The sequence below is a fragment of the Pristiophorus japonicus genome, chromosome 4 (assembly GCF_044704955.1).
Source record: "Pristiophorus japonicus isolate sPriJap1 chromosome 4, sPriJap1.hap1, whole genome shotgun sequence".
Lineage (NCBI taxonomy): Eukaryota > Metazoa > Chordata > Chondrichthyes > Pristiophoridae > Pristiophorus > Pristiophorus japonicus.
The window spans coordinates 98,784,334-98,804,029 of NC_091980.1; the positions used below are offsets into that span (position 1 = coordinate 98,784,334).

General features: G+C 45.8%; 1 protein-coding gene across 1 annotated transcript in view; it reads right to left on the bottom strand.

Annotated features, from left to right (window-relative positions):
- Positions 1-18,698, bottom strand: part of LOC139262125 (E3 ubiquitin-protein ligase Midline-1-like) — a 141,901-nt gene extending 123,203 nt beyond the window's left edge. Inside the window, exon 1 of the mRNA XM_070877274.1 lies at positions 18,644-18,698. The gene's annotated coding sequence lies outside the window, so the exon portion shown is untranslated. The remainder of the gene's footprint in view (positions 1-18,643) is intronic.
- Positions 18,699-19,696: the final 998 nt, after the last annotated feature.

A 19,696-nucleotide genomic window follows, 5' to 3' on the forward strand; every position in this document is an offset into this window, starting at 1 on the left:
GTGACTTTGACCTCGACGGACAGTGCCGTTCTGATGGTGCTATCAGGCTACAGGTCTGCCCTAATCAGCTGGCATACCTCAGTGATAACCTCCTTGTGGAAGCGCAGTCTCCAAAGGCAGGTGGTGTCGGGCAAGTCGAGGTAAGACTGCTTCTCCTTGTACTTGTGGGGGGTGTAACGTCTGGGCCTCCTCATCTGTCTGTCACTTCGTACTTTGGGCACATAATGCAGTGCAGCGTTCCTTCGGCGATGTCGAGCCTGCTGCATGTATTTGGTCACCAAGAGAGGGTGAGAAAGGACAGGCCCCATTGCAATGGTTCTCTGTTTTCCACCGATTGCACACAAAGAAGGAATGTCCCGACGAGCACCCTCTTCAATTCCAATCGTTCACAGTGTGGTCAAGATGTTTTTAAAGAGATGTTCACATCAACTCCAATGACCTGCAGAGTACATCCGAACTCCGCCAAGGTTGAAGCACAGCAATCTTTTAAAGGACGCGACATGTGATCTACAGCATGGCATCCATAACACTGTAATTCGTTCCGGTTAGTTCCACTTTTTGTGGGCATTTTTTTGAGCGAGCGATATTGTGGGCGAAATGTGTGCGAAGTGGTGAAATCGACTATGGGCAATCTCCATGGCCGCTAGTTTGGGTAAATATGCTCTTTACGACAAAAAACAGTTGTCGGGCATTAATATTGAACCTCGGCGTTAATTCCGCGCGGAAAAATAGAAACATAAAAATAGGTGCAGGAGTAGGCCATTCTGTCATTCGAGCCTGCGCCACCATTCAAGAAGATCATGGCTGATCATTCCCTCAGTACCCGTTTCCTGCTTTCTCTCTATGCCCCTTGATCCCTTAGCCGTAAGGGCTATATCTAACTCCCTCTTGAATATAGCCAATGAACTGGCATCAACAACTCTCTGCGGCAGGGAATTCCATAGGTTAACAACTCTCTGAGTGAAGAACTTTCTTCTCATCTCACTCCTAAATGACCTACCCCTTATCCTAAGATTATGTCCCCTGGTTCTGGACTTCTCCAACACCGGGAAAATTCTTCCCGCATCTAACCTGTCCAGCCCCGTCAGAATCTTATACGTTTCTATGAGATCCCCTCTCATCCTTCTAAACTCCAGTGAATAAAGGTTCAGTTGATCCAGTCTCTCCTCATATAACAGTCCAGCCATCCCTGGAATCAGTCTGGTGAACCTTCGCTGCACTCCCTCAATAGCAAAAACGTCCTTCCTCAAATTAGGAGACCAATACTGAACTCAATATTACTGTCTGCCAACCAGTTCTCTATCCATGTCAGTACATTACCCCCAATACCATGTGCTTTAATTTTGCACACCAATCTCTTGTGCGGGACCTTGTCAAAAGCCAAATACACCACATCCACTGGTTCTCCCTTGTCCACTCTGCTAGTTACATCCTCAAAAAATTCCAGAAGATTCATCAGGCATGATTTCCCTTTCATAAATCCATGCTGACTTGGACCGATTCTGTCACTGCTTTCCAAATGCGCTGCTATTTCATCCTTAGTGATTGATTCCAACATTTTCCCCACTACTGATGTCAGGCTAACCGGTCTATAATTACCCATTTTCTCTCTCCCTTCTTTTAAAAAAAATGGTGTTACATTAGCTACCATCCAGTCCATAGGAATTGATCCAGAGTCGATAGACTGTTGGAAAATGATCACCAATGCATCCACTATTTCTAGGGCCACTTTCTTAAGTACTCTGGGATGCAGACTATCAGGCCCCAAGGATTTATCGGCCTTCAATCCCATCAATTTCCCTAACACAATTTCCTGACTAATAAGGATATCTTTCAGTTCCTCCTTCTCACGAGACCCACTGTCCCCTCGTACATTCAGAAGGTTATTTGTGTCTTCCTTCGTGAAGACAGAACGGGAGTATTTGTTCAATTGGTCTGCCATTTCTTTGTCCCCATTATAAGTTCACCTGAATCTGACTGCAAGGGACCTACGTTTGTCTTCACTAATCTTTTTCTCTTCACATATTTATCGAAGCTTTTGCAGTCAGTTTTTATATTCCCTGCAAGCTTCCTCTCGTACTCTATTTTCCCCCTCTTAATTAAACCCTTAGTCCTCCTCTGTTGAATTCTAAATTTCTCCCAGTCCTCAGGTTTGTTGCTTTTTCTCGCCAATTTAATGCCTCTTCCTTGAATTTAACACTATCCTTAATTTCCCTTGTTGGCCACGGTTGAGCCACCTTCCCAGTTTTATTTTTACTCCAGACAGGGATGTACAATTGCTGACGTTTATCCATGTGATCTTTAAATGTTTGCCGTTGCTTATCCACTGTCAACTCTTTAAGTATCATTCGCCAGTCTATTCTACCCAATTCACGCCTCATACCGTTGAAGTTACCTTTCCTTAAGTTCAGGACCCTAGTTTCCGAATTAACTGTGTCACTCTCCAGCTTAATAAAGAATTCTGCCATATTATGGTCACTCTTCCCCAAGGGGCCTTGCACAACAAGATTGCTAATTAGTCCCTTCTCATTACACATCACCCAGTCTAGGATGGCCAGCTCTCTGGTTGGTTCCTCCACATATTGGTCTAGAAAACCATCCCAAATACACTCCAGGAAATCCTCCTCCACCACATTGCTCCAGTTAGGTTAGCCCAATCAATATGTAGATTAAAGTCGCCCATGATAACTGCTGTACTTTTATTGCACACATCCCTTATTTTTTGTTTGATGCTGTCCCCAAACTCACTACTACTGTTTTGTGATCTGTACACAACTCCCACTAGTGTTTTCTGCCTTTTGGTCCACCCATACCGATTCTACATCATCCAGGCTAATGTCCCTCCTTACTACAGCATTAATTTCCTCTTTAACCAGCAACTCCACCCTGCCTCCTTTTCCTCTCTGCCTATCCTTCCTAAATGTTGAATACCTCTGGATGTTGTGTTCCCAGCCTTGGTCACCCTGGAGCCGTGTCTATGTGATGCCAATTACATCATATCCGTTAACTGCTGTCTGCGCAGTTAATTCGTCCACCTTATTCCGAATACTCCTCGCATTGAGGCACAGAGTCTTCAGGCTTGTCTTTTTAATATACTTTGCCCCTTTAGAATTTTGCTGTAATGTGGCCCTTTTTGTTTTTTCCCTTGGGTTTTTCTGCCCTCCACTTTTACTACTCTCCTTTCTATCTTTTGCTTCTGCCTCCATTTTATTTCCCTCTGTCTCCCTGCATAGGTTCCCATTCCCCTGCCATGTTAGTTTAACTCCTCCCCAACAGCACTAGCAAACATTCCCCCTAGGACATTGGTTCCGGTCCTGCCCAGGTGCAGACATCCGGTTTGTACTGGTCCCACCTCCCCCAGAACCGGTTCAATGTCCCAGGAATTTGAATCCCTCCCTTTTGCATCACTCCTCAAGCCACGTATTCATCTGAGCTATCCTGCGATTTCTATTCTGACTAACACGTGGCACTGGTAGCAATCCTGAGTGTAACCCTGGGCAATATTATGGGCGTTGAATTTGCCCATCCTGCTGATTCCACCCCAAAAAAGTTGGCGGGCAGTAATATTTTTTCTCGGCGTTAAGCGGAAAGTAACGCTCAACGATAAGTTTCCTAAAAATGCCTGCCAGTTTCCATTTTGTGCCAAAATGGGCGATATATGGGCGTTATACGTCATTTCAGCAGTAAAATGGACATTAAGTAGGCGTTAAGCAGGCAAAAAAAGTGGAGGTTCTAGCCCTATATAGTATTTGTGGTAATTCATCATCATAGGCAGTCCCCCAAAACAAGGATGACTTGCTTCCATGCCAAAAAGGGATGAGTTCACAAGTGTTTCAATGAAGGACCTATTATTCCAGTTCCCAAACTACATCTTGAAGCGTGGAAGATGCCTGTGCTTGGATTTTTTTTTTAAACATGGAGTGGCCGTTGCACACCAGCCACCACGAATTGCAACTACAATGTCAGTTTAAAAGAATTGGTTGGCCAATTACTGCTCTTGGGAATTCTTGACAATGCACAATTTCACAGGTATTACTTAATGAATTCTGTCACCTCCATGCATGTAGTAACACAATGGCTACAGCTGCTAAGCTTTATGAAAGGTCAAACAGTTCCTTTGAAGATGGTATGATCCATCAATCATGATTACATTAATGATGAAAACAACAGTGATGTTTTTCTCCATACAATAACATCAATCCTAAACTGCAAATTACAATGGAGCTTTGTTTGATCAACTAGTTTGAGAACAAATGGCCAAATAATTCCAGCAGTTAACTACTGACAAGCAATCTAAAAGCAAATATATTAATGTAGATTAAAGTAATTAGGTTGCATTCCAATTAATTTGATTGACAAAAACTGTGAATTAATATGCAATATAAAATGTTGAATATTAGTCTAAAGTGACAAAAGCTATTTGCATTTCAACCAGGTATGTTGCTCATACTCCAGAAAAACGTTACCACATAACAAAGGGAAATTCCATACAGATATCCTAAACCAAGCTATTTTTATACTTAGTTACCCTGGCTTTTTAAAACTATATAAACCCAAAGACAAAAATATCTGGTCCTGAATTTCCTGGAAAGTTTCATCATAACAGCGGCTCGGTGCCGTTCTTCCCCAAGAACATATATAGAATCATAGAATGGTTACAACACAGAAGGAGGCCATTCTGCCTGTCGAGCCCATACCAGCTCTCTGTAAGCTCCACTCCGCTGCCCTTTCCCCGTAGCTCTGCAGTTTGTTTTTTCTTCAGGTACTTATCCAACTCCCTTTTGAAAGCCATGATTGAATCTTACGCTGCAACATCACCACCCAATAAATTCCTTGATCATTTACACTGCTTCTGAAATATGTTTATCGACATCTACTGCCGCTCATTTGCATTGCCTGACTCACATACAAAAAATTTCTAGATTTACGTGATTAATGCACTAGTGTAGATCCCAGCCCAAAAATAGAGGCACAGCAGGCTGGATATCAGTGCAATTAAGATTTTTCAAGTTTGGGTATCAATTTTCCTGCAATTTAAAAAACAAAATTCTTACTGAGACCTGTAATTTTGCATCATTTTGAAAAGCTAGATTATGTCCATTCTCAAATCTTTTCTCCAATAAAAAATACGTTCAATTTTGTGAGTCTCTCTTCACAGCTTAAATCTCTAAGCCCTGAACTTTCTGCAACTATTAATATACTTTGAAAGATTGAGGATACAATTTTGCATACCATATCCTAAATATGATTTTATTGATGCATTATATCAGATTACAGTAACTTGTGAGAAATGATGCTTGATTACCTTTTGTGATAACTTTAATAAATACACCCAAAAATGTATTTGCTACCTTTGCTAATTGAATACCCAATCAGCAAATACAAATATCTTTCATTTAAACATGTATTACCTTACATGTTACAACATTAACATCCATTGTCATTCCTTATTCCTTCTGTTTAGTTTGTGCTGATTTCTTTGAATGCTATCAGTCTCCGTTATGGTATTGGTTTTTACATAAAACTTGCTGTCATTAGCAAGTTTTATATCATTATTAGAAATAGGTTTCTTCATATTGCTTAAAAAGAAAAAGAAAAACTTGCATTTATATAGCGCCTTTCACGACCTCTGGACTTTCCAGAACACTTTACAGCCAATGAAATTATTTTGAAGTGTAGTCATTGCTGTAATGCAGGAAACGCTGCAGCCAATTTGCACACAGCCAATTTGCACACAGCCTGATCCCATAAACAGCAATTAAATAAATGACCTGATAATCTGTTTGAAGTGTTGGTTAAGGGATAAGTATTGGCCAAGCCCTTGGAGAACTCCCTTATTCTTCTTTGGATAATGCCATGGGATCTTTTATGTCCACCTGAGAGGGCAGTAGGACCTCGGTTTAACAGAAGACATAAGACATAAGAAATAGGAGCAGAAGTAGGCCCTACGGCCCCTTGAGCCTGCTCCACCATTCAATAAGATCATGGCCGATCATCGACCTCAACTCCACTTTCCTGCCCGATCCCCATAGACTCCAAAAATCTATCTATCTCAGCCTTGAATACATTCAGAGCCTCAGCATCCACAACCCTCTGGGGCAGAGAATTCCAAAGATTCACAACCCTCTGAGTGAAGAAATTCCACTTCATCTCTGTCTTAAATGGCCTTCACCTTATCCTGAGATCGTGCCCCCTAGTCCTAGACACTCCAGCCAGGGGAAAGAACCTCTCAGCATCTTCCCCATCAATCCCCTTCAGAATCTTGTATGTTTCAATGAGATCACCTCTCATTCTTCTACACTCGAGTGTATAGGCCCACTCAATCTCTCATCATAAGACAGCCATCTGATCCCAGGAATCAATCTTGTGAACCTCAGTTGTACTGCCTCCAGGGCAAGTATATCCTTCCTTGGATAAGGAGACCAAAACTGTGCACAATACTCCAGATGTGGTCTCACCAACACCCTGTACAATTGTAGCAAGACTTCCTTACTCTTATACTCCAATTCCCGTGCAATAACGGACAACACACCATTTGCCTTCCTTATTGCTTGCTGTACCTGCATGCTAGTTTTGTGTGTCATGCACATGAACACCCAAATCTCTCTGAACACTTAAAAGTTTCTCACCATTTAAAATTTGTTTTTTTCTATTCTTCATACCAAAGTGAATAACCTCACATTTGCTTACATTATACTCCATCTGTCACCTTACTGCCCTCTCACTTAGTCTATCTATATCCGTTTGCAGATGCTTTGTGTTCTCCTCACAGCTTACTATCCCATCTAGCTTTGTATCGTCAACAAACTTGGATACATTACACTCGGTCCCTTCATCTAGGTCATTAATATAGATTGTAAATAGCTGAGGCCCCCACTAGGTACAGTCTGCCAACCTGAAAAATACCCGTTTACCTCCAATCCCATGAGCCCTAGGATCGAAATTCAGGGTCTCGGTAAAACCCGTTACCGCCTGTTTGCGGCAGCCATGCGGCGGAATCCCGTGGCCACCGCTTTGCCATCAACTGGCCGCTGCGACAGAAATTTGGCCTGGGAGATTTTGCGGCGGTGTGGACCTCCGCCGCGATCGACTGACTTTCATGGCGGTATTGTGCTTGTGGCAGTGATGACGCGATCAAAGTGCGCACTGCTGCCGCTCTGCCCCCGAAACCATTTTCACCTTTAAAAAGCCGGCCCTTTTACTGACAGTGCCCCCGCCAGCTTTTAGGGTCGGTGCACAATGGGAGAGCACAGCATGGATTCATGAAGCAGAAATCATGTTTAACTAATTTACTGGAATTCTTTGAGGATATAATGAGCATGGTGGATATAGGTGTACCGATGGATGTGGTGTATTTAGATTTCCAAAAGGCATTCGATAAGGTGCCACACAAAAGGTTACTGCGGAAGATAGAGGTACGCGGAGTCAGAGGAAATGTATTAGCATGGATAGAGAATTGGCTGGCTAACAGAAAGCAGAGAGTCGGGATAAATGGGTCCTTTTCGGGTTGGAAATCGGTGGTTAGTGGTGTGCCACAGGGATCGGTGCTGGGACCACAACTGTTTACAATATACATAGATGACCTGGAAGAGGGGACAGAGTGTAGTGTAACAAAATTTGTAGATGACACAAAGATTATTGGGAAAGCAGGTTGTGTAGAGGACACAGAGAGGCTGCAAAGAGATTGAGATAGGTTAAGCCCATGGGCTAAGGTTTGGCAGATGGAATACAATGTCAGAAAGTGTGAGGTCATCCACCTTGGGAAAAAAAACAGTAAAAGGGAATATTATTTGAATGGGGAGGAATTACAACATAGAAACATAGAAACATAGAAAATAGGTGCAGGAGTAGGCCATTTGGCCCTTCGAGCCTGCACCACCATTCAATAAGATCATGGCTGATCATCACCTCAGTACCCCTTTCCTGCTTTCTCTCCATACCCCTTGATCCCCTTAGCCATAGGGCCATATCTAACTCCCTCTTGAATATATCCAACGAACTGGCATCAACAACTCGCTGCGGCAGAGAATTCCACAGGTTAACAACTCAGTGAAGAAGTTTCTCCTCATCTCTGTCGTAAATGGCTTACCCCTTATCCTTAGACTGTGTCCCCTGGTTCTGGACTTCCTGCAACATCGGGAACATTCTTCCTGCATCTAACCTGTCCAGTCCAGTCAGTATTTTATATGTTTCTATTAGATCCCCTCTCATTCTTCTAAACTCCAGTGAATACAGGCCCAGTCGATCCAGTCTCGCTTCATATGTCAGTCCTGTCATCCCGGGAATCAGTCTGGTGAATCTTCGCTGCACACCCTCAATAGCAAGAACGTCCTTCCTCAGATTAGGAGACCAAAACTGAGGCCTCATCAAGGCCCTGTACAACTGCAGTAAGACCTCCCCCTCCTCCTATGCTCAAATCCTCTCGCTATGAAGGCCAACATACCATTTGCTTTCTTTACTGCCTGCTGTACCTGCATGCCTACCTTCAATGACTGATGTACCATGACACCCAGGTCTCGTTGCACATCCCCTTTTGCTAATCTGACGCCATTCAGATAATAGTCTGCCTTTGTGCTTTTGCCAAAGTGGATAACCTCACATTTATCCACATTATACTGCATCTGCCATGCATTTGCCCACTCACTTAACTTGTCCAAGTCACCCTGCAGCCTCTTAGCATCCTCCTCAGTTCACATCGCCACCCAGCTTAGTGTCATCCATAAATTTGGAGATATTACACTCAATTCCTTCATCTAAATCATTGGTGTATATTGTAAATAGCTGGGGTCCCAGCACTGAGCCCTGCAGCACCCCACGAGTCACTGCCTGCCATTCTGAAAAGGACCCGTTTATTCCCACTCTCTGCTTCCCTGTCTGCCAACCAGTTCTTTATCCACATCAATACATTACCACCCTTACCATGTGCTTTAATTTTGCACACTAATCTCTTGTGTGGGACCTTGTCAAAAGCCTTTTGAAAGTCCAAATACACCACATCCACTGGTTCTCCCCTGTCCACTCTACTAGTTACATCCTCAAAAAATTCTAGAAGATTTGTCAAGCATGATTTCCCCTTCATAAATCCATGCTGACTTGGACCGATCCTGTCACTACTTTCCAAATGCACTGTTATTTCATCCTTAATAATTGATTCTAACATTTTTCCCACCACTGATGTCAGGCTATGCTGCGGTGCAGAGGGACCTGGGGGTCCTTGTGCATGAAAAGTTAGTTTGCAGGTGCAGCAGGTAATCAGGAAGGCGAATGGAATGTTGGCCTTCATTGCGAGAGGGTTGGAGTACAAAAGCAGAGAGGTCCTGCTGCAACTGTGTAGGATATTGGTGAGGCCACACCTGGAGTACTGCATGCAGTTTTGGTCACCTTACTTAAGGAAGGATATACTAGCTTTGGAGGGGGTACAGAGACGATTCACTAGGCTGATTCCGGAGATGAGGGGGTTACCTTATGGTGATAGATTGAGCAGACTGAGTCTTTACTCATTGGAGTTCAGAAGGATGAGGGGTGATCTTATAGAAACATTTAAAATAATGAAAGGGATAGACAAGATAGAGACAGAGAGGTTGTTTCCACTGGTCGGGGAGACTAGAGCTAGGGGGCACAGCCTCAAAATATGGGGGAGCCAATTTAAAACCGAGTTGAGAAGGAATTTCTTCTCCCAGAGGGTTGTGAATCTGTGGAATTCTCTGCCCAAGGAAGCAGTTGAGGCTAGCTCATTGAATGTATTCAAGTCACAGATAGATAGATTTTTAACCAATAAGGGAATTAAGGGTTATGGGGAGCGGGCGGGTAAGTGGAGCCGAGTCCACGGCCAGATCAGCCATGATCTTATTGAATGGCGGAGCAGGCTCGAGGGGCTAGATGGCCTACTCCTGTTCCTAGTTCTTATGTTCTTATGTTCTTATGTGTGCTGAGAGGCTTTTTGCGAATCAAAATGTCTCGAGGCTTTTTTTCATCAAAATTTATCGGAGCTTTTTGTTCAACATTTCTAAAACGGCAGCAGGATTGTGAAAAGTTTTCTAAATGATAAAAAATGTTCCCTGTCCCTCATTAGTCGTGGCCGGTGGGAGTAAATCTCTGCTGCACAGAGGGTCATGCCTTCACCCATAATGGGCTCAATGTTGGCAGGGGAACATCTGCTCCAGATTGTCAGAAGCCAGGAGCCATGCAGGGTGAGGCATCACCGTTAACAATGAGTCCTCAGGCAGTGGGCAAGGGAGGCAGCAGCTATGGCTGCCCAAATGTCCGCAGATGTCAACGTCCAGAGGCTGGACAGCAGGGAGATGGCGTGAGGAGGAGGGTGAGGTACAATGGCCCTCCTCATCAGACAGTGGGCGAGGAGCCTTGCCAACAGCAGCCTGCAGAGGCTCCACATGAGGAGGAAGAGGGGGAAGGCGCTCATGTAGTTGGCATAGGAGGGGCCCAGCACATACCTCTGCCAAGGAGGCCCTACCGTCCTTGGGTCTACCGGCGTCAGTTCTCTTTCTTGCAGCTCAGCAATGAGCAATGTGTGCGGAGACTGAGATTCACGAATGTCCTGCGGCCAGATTTGGAGCCTCACACAAGGCTGAGGGCAATGCTCGGCGTGGCGACCAAAGTAACAATAGCTTTGAATTTTTACACAACGGGCTCGTTCCAGTCTGCAAGTGCAGACATTTCAAACATCTCCCAATTCTCTTCCCATCGCTCAATGCGCCAGGGGGCCATCAACTGCACACATGTCAGAATGAAGGCACACAGCATCATCCCAAACTGTTTATCCACAGAAAGGGGTACCACTCCCTCAATGTTCGTTGGTGTGCGACCATCAGCGAAGGATCCTGCTAGGTATCCAGGCAGCAGCCATGATGCCTTCATTCTGTGTCAGAGCAGTGTGCCCGCCCTCTTCACTGGCCCAAACCAGAACTGTGGATGGCTGCTTGGGGATAAGATCCCGTCCACTTGGTTCCTCATTCCACTTCGCAACCCCGGGACTGTGGCCGAGCATACCTATAATGACGTTCATTCTGGGACCAAGTGCATCATTGAGCACTGCATTAGTATGCTTAAACAAAGGTTTTGTTGCCTTGACCGCTCTGGTGGCACATTGCAGTACTTGCCTGAATGGGTCTCCATCTTTGTAGTCATCTGCTGCATGCTGCATAACCTGCCTGACATGAGTGGACAGCAGCTCGAGGCCGAACCAACAACCACCGCAGGAGGAGGGGCAACAGCAGGAGGAGGAGGAGAAGGAGGAGAAGTGTCCTGAGCCATCCAGGAGGTGTCGTCACCATCCCAACCCTATCGATTCCGATCATTTCATCACCACATAACCCTTCAAATTCTACTTTCCATGGCCATCCCAATGAGTGCCTTGATACATCATTGTCCACCATCACATTATACACCAGCCCAGATATAGGTGCAAAAAATAAAGATTTAATACTTAATCAATATCATTCCAAACAACTAACAGAACATTAAACAGTGCAGAAAAGTAACATATAAACGTCATTTGCCACCCTTGTGCATTTCCAAATAACCCCTTATGCGTGCCTACCCTACTACTTTGCCTCACTGTCTCCCCTGTGGCTGCCTCATGGGTCTGGTAAGACTGCTGTTTCCCTGTGGAAGTTGCAGATGTCCTTCTGGACTCCCAGAATGTCCGTGTGGATCCTGCTGTGATCCCGCAACCTGAAGGTGATGTGGCAACTGCCATTGCAGCACAGGCGCAAGGGAGCAGCTTTGGGCCTGGAAGGCCTGGCTGGAAACTGGTCATCACCCTCCTGGGAGGGTTCAGTCTAGTTTGGCTTGGGCGAGGCTATGCACTGGCAGAGTGATAGGCCTGGGACAAGGAATGCTGCGATTCTGAGGGAATGCATCATCCGTATCCTGGCCCGAGAAGCCTGGGTCACTCACCGGGGGGGGGGGGGGAGGGCACATTACCACCACCACCAATCTGAGAGAGCTAAGGTCGGTACTGTGGCACACATCAGAAGGTCCCCCGTGGTCCGTGGTAGACCCAGCCACGAAGGCAACACTGAGGTCTTGGGTGGCATCAACCTGAGACTGCATGAGAGCAGCCAGAGTATCAAAGCCACCAGATATTACAGCACTTAGAGGCTCTGTCGACTCTTGCAGAGCCACGGCCATCCTCTCCAAAGCAGCACTGAGGTGCTCGTTCGCTCGTGCCTGTGCTGCAATGGCAGCTGCCACATCACCTACAGCTTGTGGCATCACAGCAGGATCCGCACGGACTGGGAATCCACCATTGCCTGCCCACTGGCAATGATGGGCTCCATGGAGTGTGCAGAGCTGTCGACTATGCGGGAGGTGGATTCCTCCATGCTCCTCACCACTTCCGACAGGCTCTCTGGCACCCTTGACACTGCCCCCAACAACTGGGAATGCCTGGCCTCCGCCCTTGCCCCATAAGCCACAACATCGTGGGCTCATCTGAGTCCTGCTCAGCAGAACTCCGGTGCGGACTCCCCTCCCTGGAGAGGTGCCTAGCCCTGTCACCATGCTGCAGCTCACTATTCCCCAGTGCAACACCCAATGCAGACCCCTCTACTATACTAATTACATCAGACCACGCACTCCCAATATCTGAGCTGGCGTGTGTGGGTGGAAGCAGTGACATGGTGCTCTCAGCACTGTCCTCCCCTTCCTCTTCCTCCTCACTGAGGTTGCCAAAAGATGGAGTGAGATTCAGGGTGTCAGCAGTGCTCGAAAACTCAGTGTCCTCAATGCTGTCAGTATGCTCATCTGTCTGACTCTCATCAAGGGTGTCCTGCAGGCCTCGCGACGGTCCTTCATCAGGATCCTCTCCCTTGCCTTGGCTGCCACTCGACCTCTCATCTGCAAGCATCAATGGGAGAAGGCCTGCCATGAGGGGGAGGCGTGGAATTTACGTATGGAGCGTACAAGTAGCAGACTTTCAGAGGCAAAGGCATTTAGGGAGAGATAGCATTAAAGAAGGGCCTTCCAGGGATGAGGGGGTTTGACGTTTGAGGAAAGGTTGAGTAGGTTGGGCCTCTACTCATTGGAATTCAGAAGAATGAGAGGTGATCTTATCGAGACATATAAGATTATGAGGGGGCTTGACAGGGTGGATGCAGAGAGGATGTTTCCACTGATGGGGGAGATGAGAACTAGAGGGCATAATCTTAGAATAAGGGGCCGCCCATTTAAAACTGAGATGAGGAGGAATTTCTTCTCTCAGGGTTGTAAATCTATGGAATTCTCTGCCCCAGAGAGCTGTGGAGGATGGGTCATTGAATATATTTAAGGCGGAGATAGACAGATTTTTGAGCGATAGGGAGTAAAGGGTTATGGGGAGCGGGCAGGGAAGTGGAGCTGAGTGCATGATCAGATCAGCCATGATCTTATTGCATGGCGGAGCAGGCTCGAGGGGACATATGGCCTACTCCTGCTCCTATTTCTTATGTTCTTATGTTCTATTCAGCCTGCCTTTTTGAAACATCAAGTACCCTGGACATTTAGTTCCCAACCTTGGTCACCTTGCAACCACGTCTCTGTAATGGCTATTAGATCAAACCCATTTATTCAATTTGTGCCACTAGTTCATCTATCTTATTACAAATGATTTGTGCTTTCAAATAAAGAGCCTTAATTTTTTTTTTTAACCATTATTCCCTGCTTTGGCCTTATTCTCTGCTGCGCTGCTACCATTTAACTCTCTGTCCCTTCCTGTCACACTTGGCTTATGTTTACCCCAAATTGCTGCACTGCTCTATTGCAGTGACCTTTCGCTTTAGATATCTAAATTTCCCCTCACCTGACCCCTCCCCCATCTCATCCAAAAGATTGCATCTTCGACATTGCAGCACTCCCTCAATGCTGCAGTGAAGTGTCAGCCTAGATTATGTCCTCAAGTCTCTGGAATACTTTTTGAACCCAGAACCTTCGGACTCAGAGGTGAGAGTGCTATCACTGAGCCAAAGCAAACATTTTAATCATAGGGAGCCCAAAACATTCCTTTGCAGGACTTTACTAGTTATTAGTCCCTAAATAGTGTTTTTTTCATTCATTAGCTTTTGCTTCCTATTGTCGGACAATTTTCAATTCAGCAAATTTATTTAACCACTAATTCTACAAGCCTTAATCTTCTTTAAAAGCTTCACGTGCAGTACTTTATCAAATGTTTTCTGAAAAACCAAGCAAATTGTAGCAACTTGACAATTTCTAATTTGCAAATCTATTTACCACCTGAAAGAATTACATTAGTTTTGTGAAGTGCAACATTCTACAATCATTATGATTGCTTTTTATGCTCTCTGCTTAATCCATCCTGTACACTGCACTTGAGTTTTTACTACTGCTGAAGTTGAACTAACTGTTCCTCAACTTTCTCTCACTGCTGAGCCTGCCCAATACCTTCTGCCAGGTATGCTGCACCACTGTCCTTTGGGGATGGTGTTCCGACGTATTAAACAGGGCATTCCTCCTCACACTTGTCTCATACAGCAGTACCTCTACCTCACCAGCCATCGAACAGGGCATTCACTTCATCACTTGATCCATTTCCTGCTTCCATATTTATTTCACCCTCCCAGAGGTTTGGTCAGCTGCTTCTTTTGTACCTTGCAGCTTTGGCTAAAAATACAAAAGACTGAAACAGCTTTTTCCCTAATGCATCTACTAACCTTTCTGTTCATGTAGGACATTGTGTTATTGCTAGGGGCCTGGATGGCCATAAGGATGCCATCAATCACCTCCTGTACCTGAGGAACACCAGCAACTCTAGTGGAATTGGATGGCTTATTTTGCTGGTCAGTGGAGATAAAAGTGTTGGCCCTCCTGAATAAAGCATCAGTCACCTGCTTAAGGCATCCGTGAACTGCAAATTGGTCGATATTGCTGCTGTGCCATGTGTTAACCTGGAAAGAACTGGAAATAGTTCACCTATGGTCACCTTGATGGCCACTGGCAGTAGTCCCTGAAGCAGAAATCACAGTCCATAACTGTCTCACTGCTAAATCTCATCTTCTGGAAGCAATGCTATGCTGTCATTGCCAGGTAGCTGTGCCTATGAATGAGAGGAGTGGCAAAGCAGCAAATCTGAACCGTATGCCTTTGACACTATCTGACATCTTTGGGTATCCTTCTCTGCTCCTGTTCATCCTCCTCCCATTATATCAAGCAGCAGTGGTGCAGTGAAGGCAACCCCCATTTTGCATAACTTTCTGTCAATAGAAATTCATTACTATTGCAGTTTCCATCAGAATCGTGCGAGGCAACAACCTGCCTCAGCTGCAACCCCCATTTCATATGTCCTTGCAATGCATTACATGGCAACTCCCCATATTATTGGACACACATATATACATGCCCTAAAATGACTCTGGGGCCTAAAGTTGTTAGCATCCGAAACTGGGAACAACTCAGAGAGTGCACCGATGGCACACCATCACAAAGAGGCACGAAGACTAAATTCATAATTGGGCTTCATCATCATAATTCTGGCGAGCAGCAGGTACCAGTCAGGTACAGCTTGCATGCCTGGATCTAACCAATTTTGACTGATGCAGAGGTCCACAAGTAAGTCTGGGGGAGGTTGGAGGAGTTAATCGGGACAGGGATGAGTGTGAGCCAGAAGTGGCTTGTAGTTGTTTAAGGTGTACTCCTGCTCCTTCCAACTCCACAACAAACAAAATGTTGGACTTTTTTTGGAGCAGCCTCTAGCAGGCCCTTTAAAGACCACAAGTCAGACAGCTACAGACCCGGAAATATTAGTCACAAGCTCCAACTAGTCTAAATGGACACCTGAGTCTGCTTTCAATATTGAAATGGAACCTGCATCGGTTCAGGCAGCAAAAAATTGGTATACATTTCACATGGTTTTTCAGTCCAAAATGGGCAACTCATCACTCTCTGTTTAGCCTTGCACTGCCTGAAACCCAATAACTCACAAACCTTACCTCCCCCAATTATCAGAACTCTTCTTCAATCACTGCAGCACACTTCACTGCACATCTTTCTGTTCCGACTGCAGCACTCTGCACCTGCTACTCTCCTTGCCTTTACTTCCCTCACCTCTGCCACATCCGGTGCCAGAAATGCACAAGAAACTATATTGGTTCAGGTGCTTGATTGCCATCCCATTCTTCCGCCTGATAAAAACACAGCCATCATTTAAATATGTTAATAAAGGTCCTGTGCCTAAATCAGGGCCCTTTTTGTGAAATTGGCAGCTACCCCTATCCATGATGTCCATATTTATTCTTCAAATAGGGGCAGCACGTGAATGAATGGTGTCCCTTCTCCTGTAGCTGGCTGCTCCCTGTTATTGTGTGTGAACATGTTTTGCAAGGGAGTGTGTTATTGTTAACCTAGTGTGACATTTTGAGGATGTGTATGTCAGGGTAGAATAGTGCAGCTGGTTTGTGAAAAATGGCAGAGGTGAGGGAAGTAAAGGCAAGGAGAATAGCAGGTGCAGAGTGCTACAGTCGGAACAGAAAGATGTGCAGTGAGGTGTGCTGCAGTGATTGGAGAAGAGTTCTGATAATTGGGGGAGGTAAAGTTTGTGAGTTATTGGGTTGCAGGTAGTGCATAGAGTGTTGAGAGATAAGAGTTATGAGGCTTACCTTAGCTGGCCTTGTGAAGTCACTGCACTTTATCGATATTGCAGCCATGTCCTAGGGGTGATACTTCTGGCACTCACCTATTCTGCCACCCCTGCCCACTCGTGCCAGGCAGCTTCCCTTAATAACTTCCTGACGCCTTGTAGATAGAAACGGTCCCTCCACCTGCTGATTTCCTCCAATGCAGTGTCAGAGGAACAGGGGGTCCTTGCAGCTTTTCCTGTCCCTGCTATTAGCGACAATCTGCAATTTGCAGCCAAAGTGCACCTTCCCTTTAAGTGCAGGCTGCCTCCAGCAGCACACAGTATTGATCCCCCCCATTAAGCAGGCTGCCAATGAGTAGTGTGAGTAACATTGGCAGCCTGCCTCTTGTATTTAAATGAATCAGGAGGATCAATTCGGGGCCTGAGTTGCTCCAATGCACTGATTGAAAACAGACTTGAACCAATTTCTACCCTGAACTCCTTTTGCTGCTTTCCAGTACAGACTGGGCCTTCAACTTCAGAGCAATAAAAATGAAATAATACAATAATTTGCTTTCATGGTGGGTTTGTCACTTTTCAATTAAAAACGGTCCTAGATGGAAAATCCCAGTCACCATACTGGTCCTAACTATACTAGAGTGATATAATTCAAATCCACTTAAAACAATGGGACATCTGAGATCTTCCATAGTTTCCGAGCCTTTGATGACTTATCCACTCAATACTTTTATCCAGCAACATAAATAAAGCTGGAGCTTGACTAAACTGTTTTTTTCCCTTGAACATCTGCACGCTAACAACCTGTGGAATATAAATGTAAATAATGATGAAATATTCTCCAAAATGTTTGCAGCTGTTTCCTTTATGTCACTCTGAAACTATTTGTTCTGCTTACAATCTACACGAGTGCTTACTGTGGTGTATTTGAGAGATTATAAAGCAATTCTGTTTTCCTTTAAAACCTTCATCTTTATATTTAGATAGGTTACATGATCTTAAGAATTTCTCTAATATGAGATTGAATAACAAAACACATTAAAAAATGCTTGTCACACATGCCAGAATTTAATTTACTGAAACACGCTTCTCAATCTGAATCAAAGTCATACCTCCTTATGAGTGAAAAATGCTTTTATTTATTATAGCAAATTTAAAATCACATTATTTCATGCAATAGCTAATTGCGAATGATTAGAATTACTTTTTTGAGGAATCATTTTAAGTTAACTAACTAATTAAAGGGATTGCATTTCTAAAACTATTCTCTAATGAACTGCCTGGATGCTTCTGAAGTCGGCTTCACACAGTATTGGAATTATAGTGTAGCTGTGTGATCTTGAAGCAGTGAGATTGCCTCTTGGAAAAAATCTGACACTAGTGTTAGTACAGGTGGGCATCGGATTCAGGCCTGGCATTGATTGATACCTTCTAGATCACTTCATTCCCAAAACTACTCTGCATTGATACAAAAGTATCATTATTAACTGAACCATAAACTCCTGCTAGGAGATTTATTTTGTCTGCTTTCTCTCCCAAGTAAATGCTTTTTTGCTCAGGTTACACAGTTTTAGGGCTAATAGAATGTAAATTGCACAATTACTGTCCATGGGCCCAAGTTTCCACATGATTCACGCCTGATTTTTAGGAGCAACTGGTGGAGAACGGACTATTTTAGAAATCGCAATTCTCCACATTTTTTTTCTGCAGTTCTAGTCAGGTAGAACAGTTTCACTTTGGAACAGAATTTTTTCTTCAAAAGGGGGCGTGTCCAGCCACTGACGCCTGATTTGAAAGTTTCCACAGTGAAAATGTACTCCAAACTAAAGTAAAATGGAGCCAGTGAAGATTTTTGTAGAACTGAAAAAACCTGTTCTACACATTAAAAAATCAGGCGCAGGTTACAAATTAGGCGTCCAGAACGAGGTGGGGGGGGAAGGGAACTCATTAAATTCGACAATAAATCCTTATTTATACTTCTACAAATATTATACAAATAAATCCAAACTGAATAAACATTTACAAGCCAAGAAAAGATTGAATAAACCATCTTCCTACATGTGTGAAAGTGCTTCAGCCAGGGAGAATTCTGCAGCCGTTCGTGCCGCTGAGCGGGAGGGGGGGGGGGAGGGAGAGTGAGAGATGGAGGGGAGGGAGAGCGAGAGAGAGGGGGGAGGGAGAGCGAGAGAGAAGGGGGGGGGAGGGAGAGAGAGAGAGAGGGGGGGAGGGAGAGAGAGAGAGAGAGAGAGAGAGGGGAGGGAGAGAGAGAGAGAGAGAGAGGGGGGAGGGGGAGAGAGAGAGAGAGGGGGGGAGGGGGAGAGAGAGAGAGAGAGAGGGGGGGAGGGGGAGAGAGAGAGAGAGAGAGGGGGGGAGGGGGAGAGAGAGAGAGAGGGGGGGAGGGGGAGAGAGAGAGAGAGGGGGGGAGGGGGAGAGAGAGAGGGGGGGAGGGGGAGAGAGAGAGAGGGGGGAGGGGGAGAGAGAGAGGGGGTGGGAGGGGGAGAGAGGGGGCGAGGGAGAGAGGGGGCGAGGGAGGGAGGGGGCGAGGGAGGGAGGGAGGGAGAGAGGGGGGGAGGGAGGGAGAGAGGGGGGAGGGAGGGATAGAGAGGGGGGGAGGGAGGGATAGAGAGGGGGGGAGGGAGGGATAGAGAGGGGGGGAGGGAGGGATAGAGAGGGGGGGAGGGAGGGATAGAGAGGGGGGAGGGAGGGACAGAGAGGGGGGGAGGGAGAGATAGAGAGGGGGGGAGGGAGGGAGAGAGAGGGGAGGGATAGAGAGGGGGGGAGGGAGGGAGAGAGAGGGGAGGGAGAGAGAGAGGGGAGGGAGGGAGAGAGAGGGGAGGGAGGGAGAGAGAGAGAGAAAGGGGGGAGGAAGGAGAGAGAGAGAGGGGGGGAGGAAGGGAGAGAGAGAGAGGGGGGGAGGAAGGGAGAGAGAGAGGGGGGGGAGGAAGGGAGAGAGGGGGGGGAGGAAGGGAGAGAGAGAGAGGCGGGGAGGGAGGGAGAGAGAGAGAGGCGGGGGAGGGAGGGAGAGAGAGTGAGGGGCGGGAGAGAGAGAGAGAGAGAGAGGGGCGGGAGAGAGAGAGAGGGGGGAGGGGAGGGAGAGAGAGGGGGAGGGAG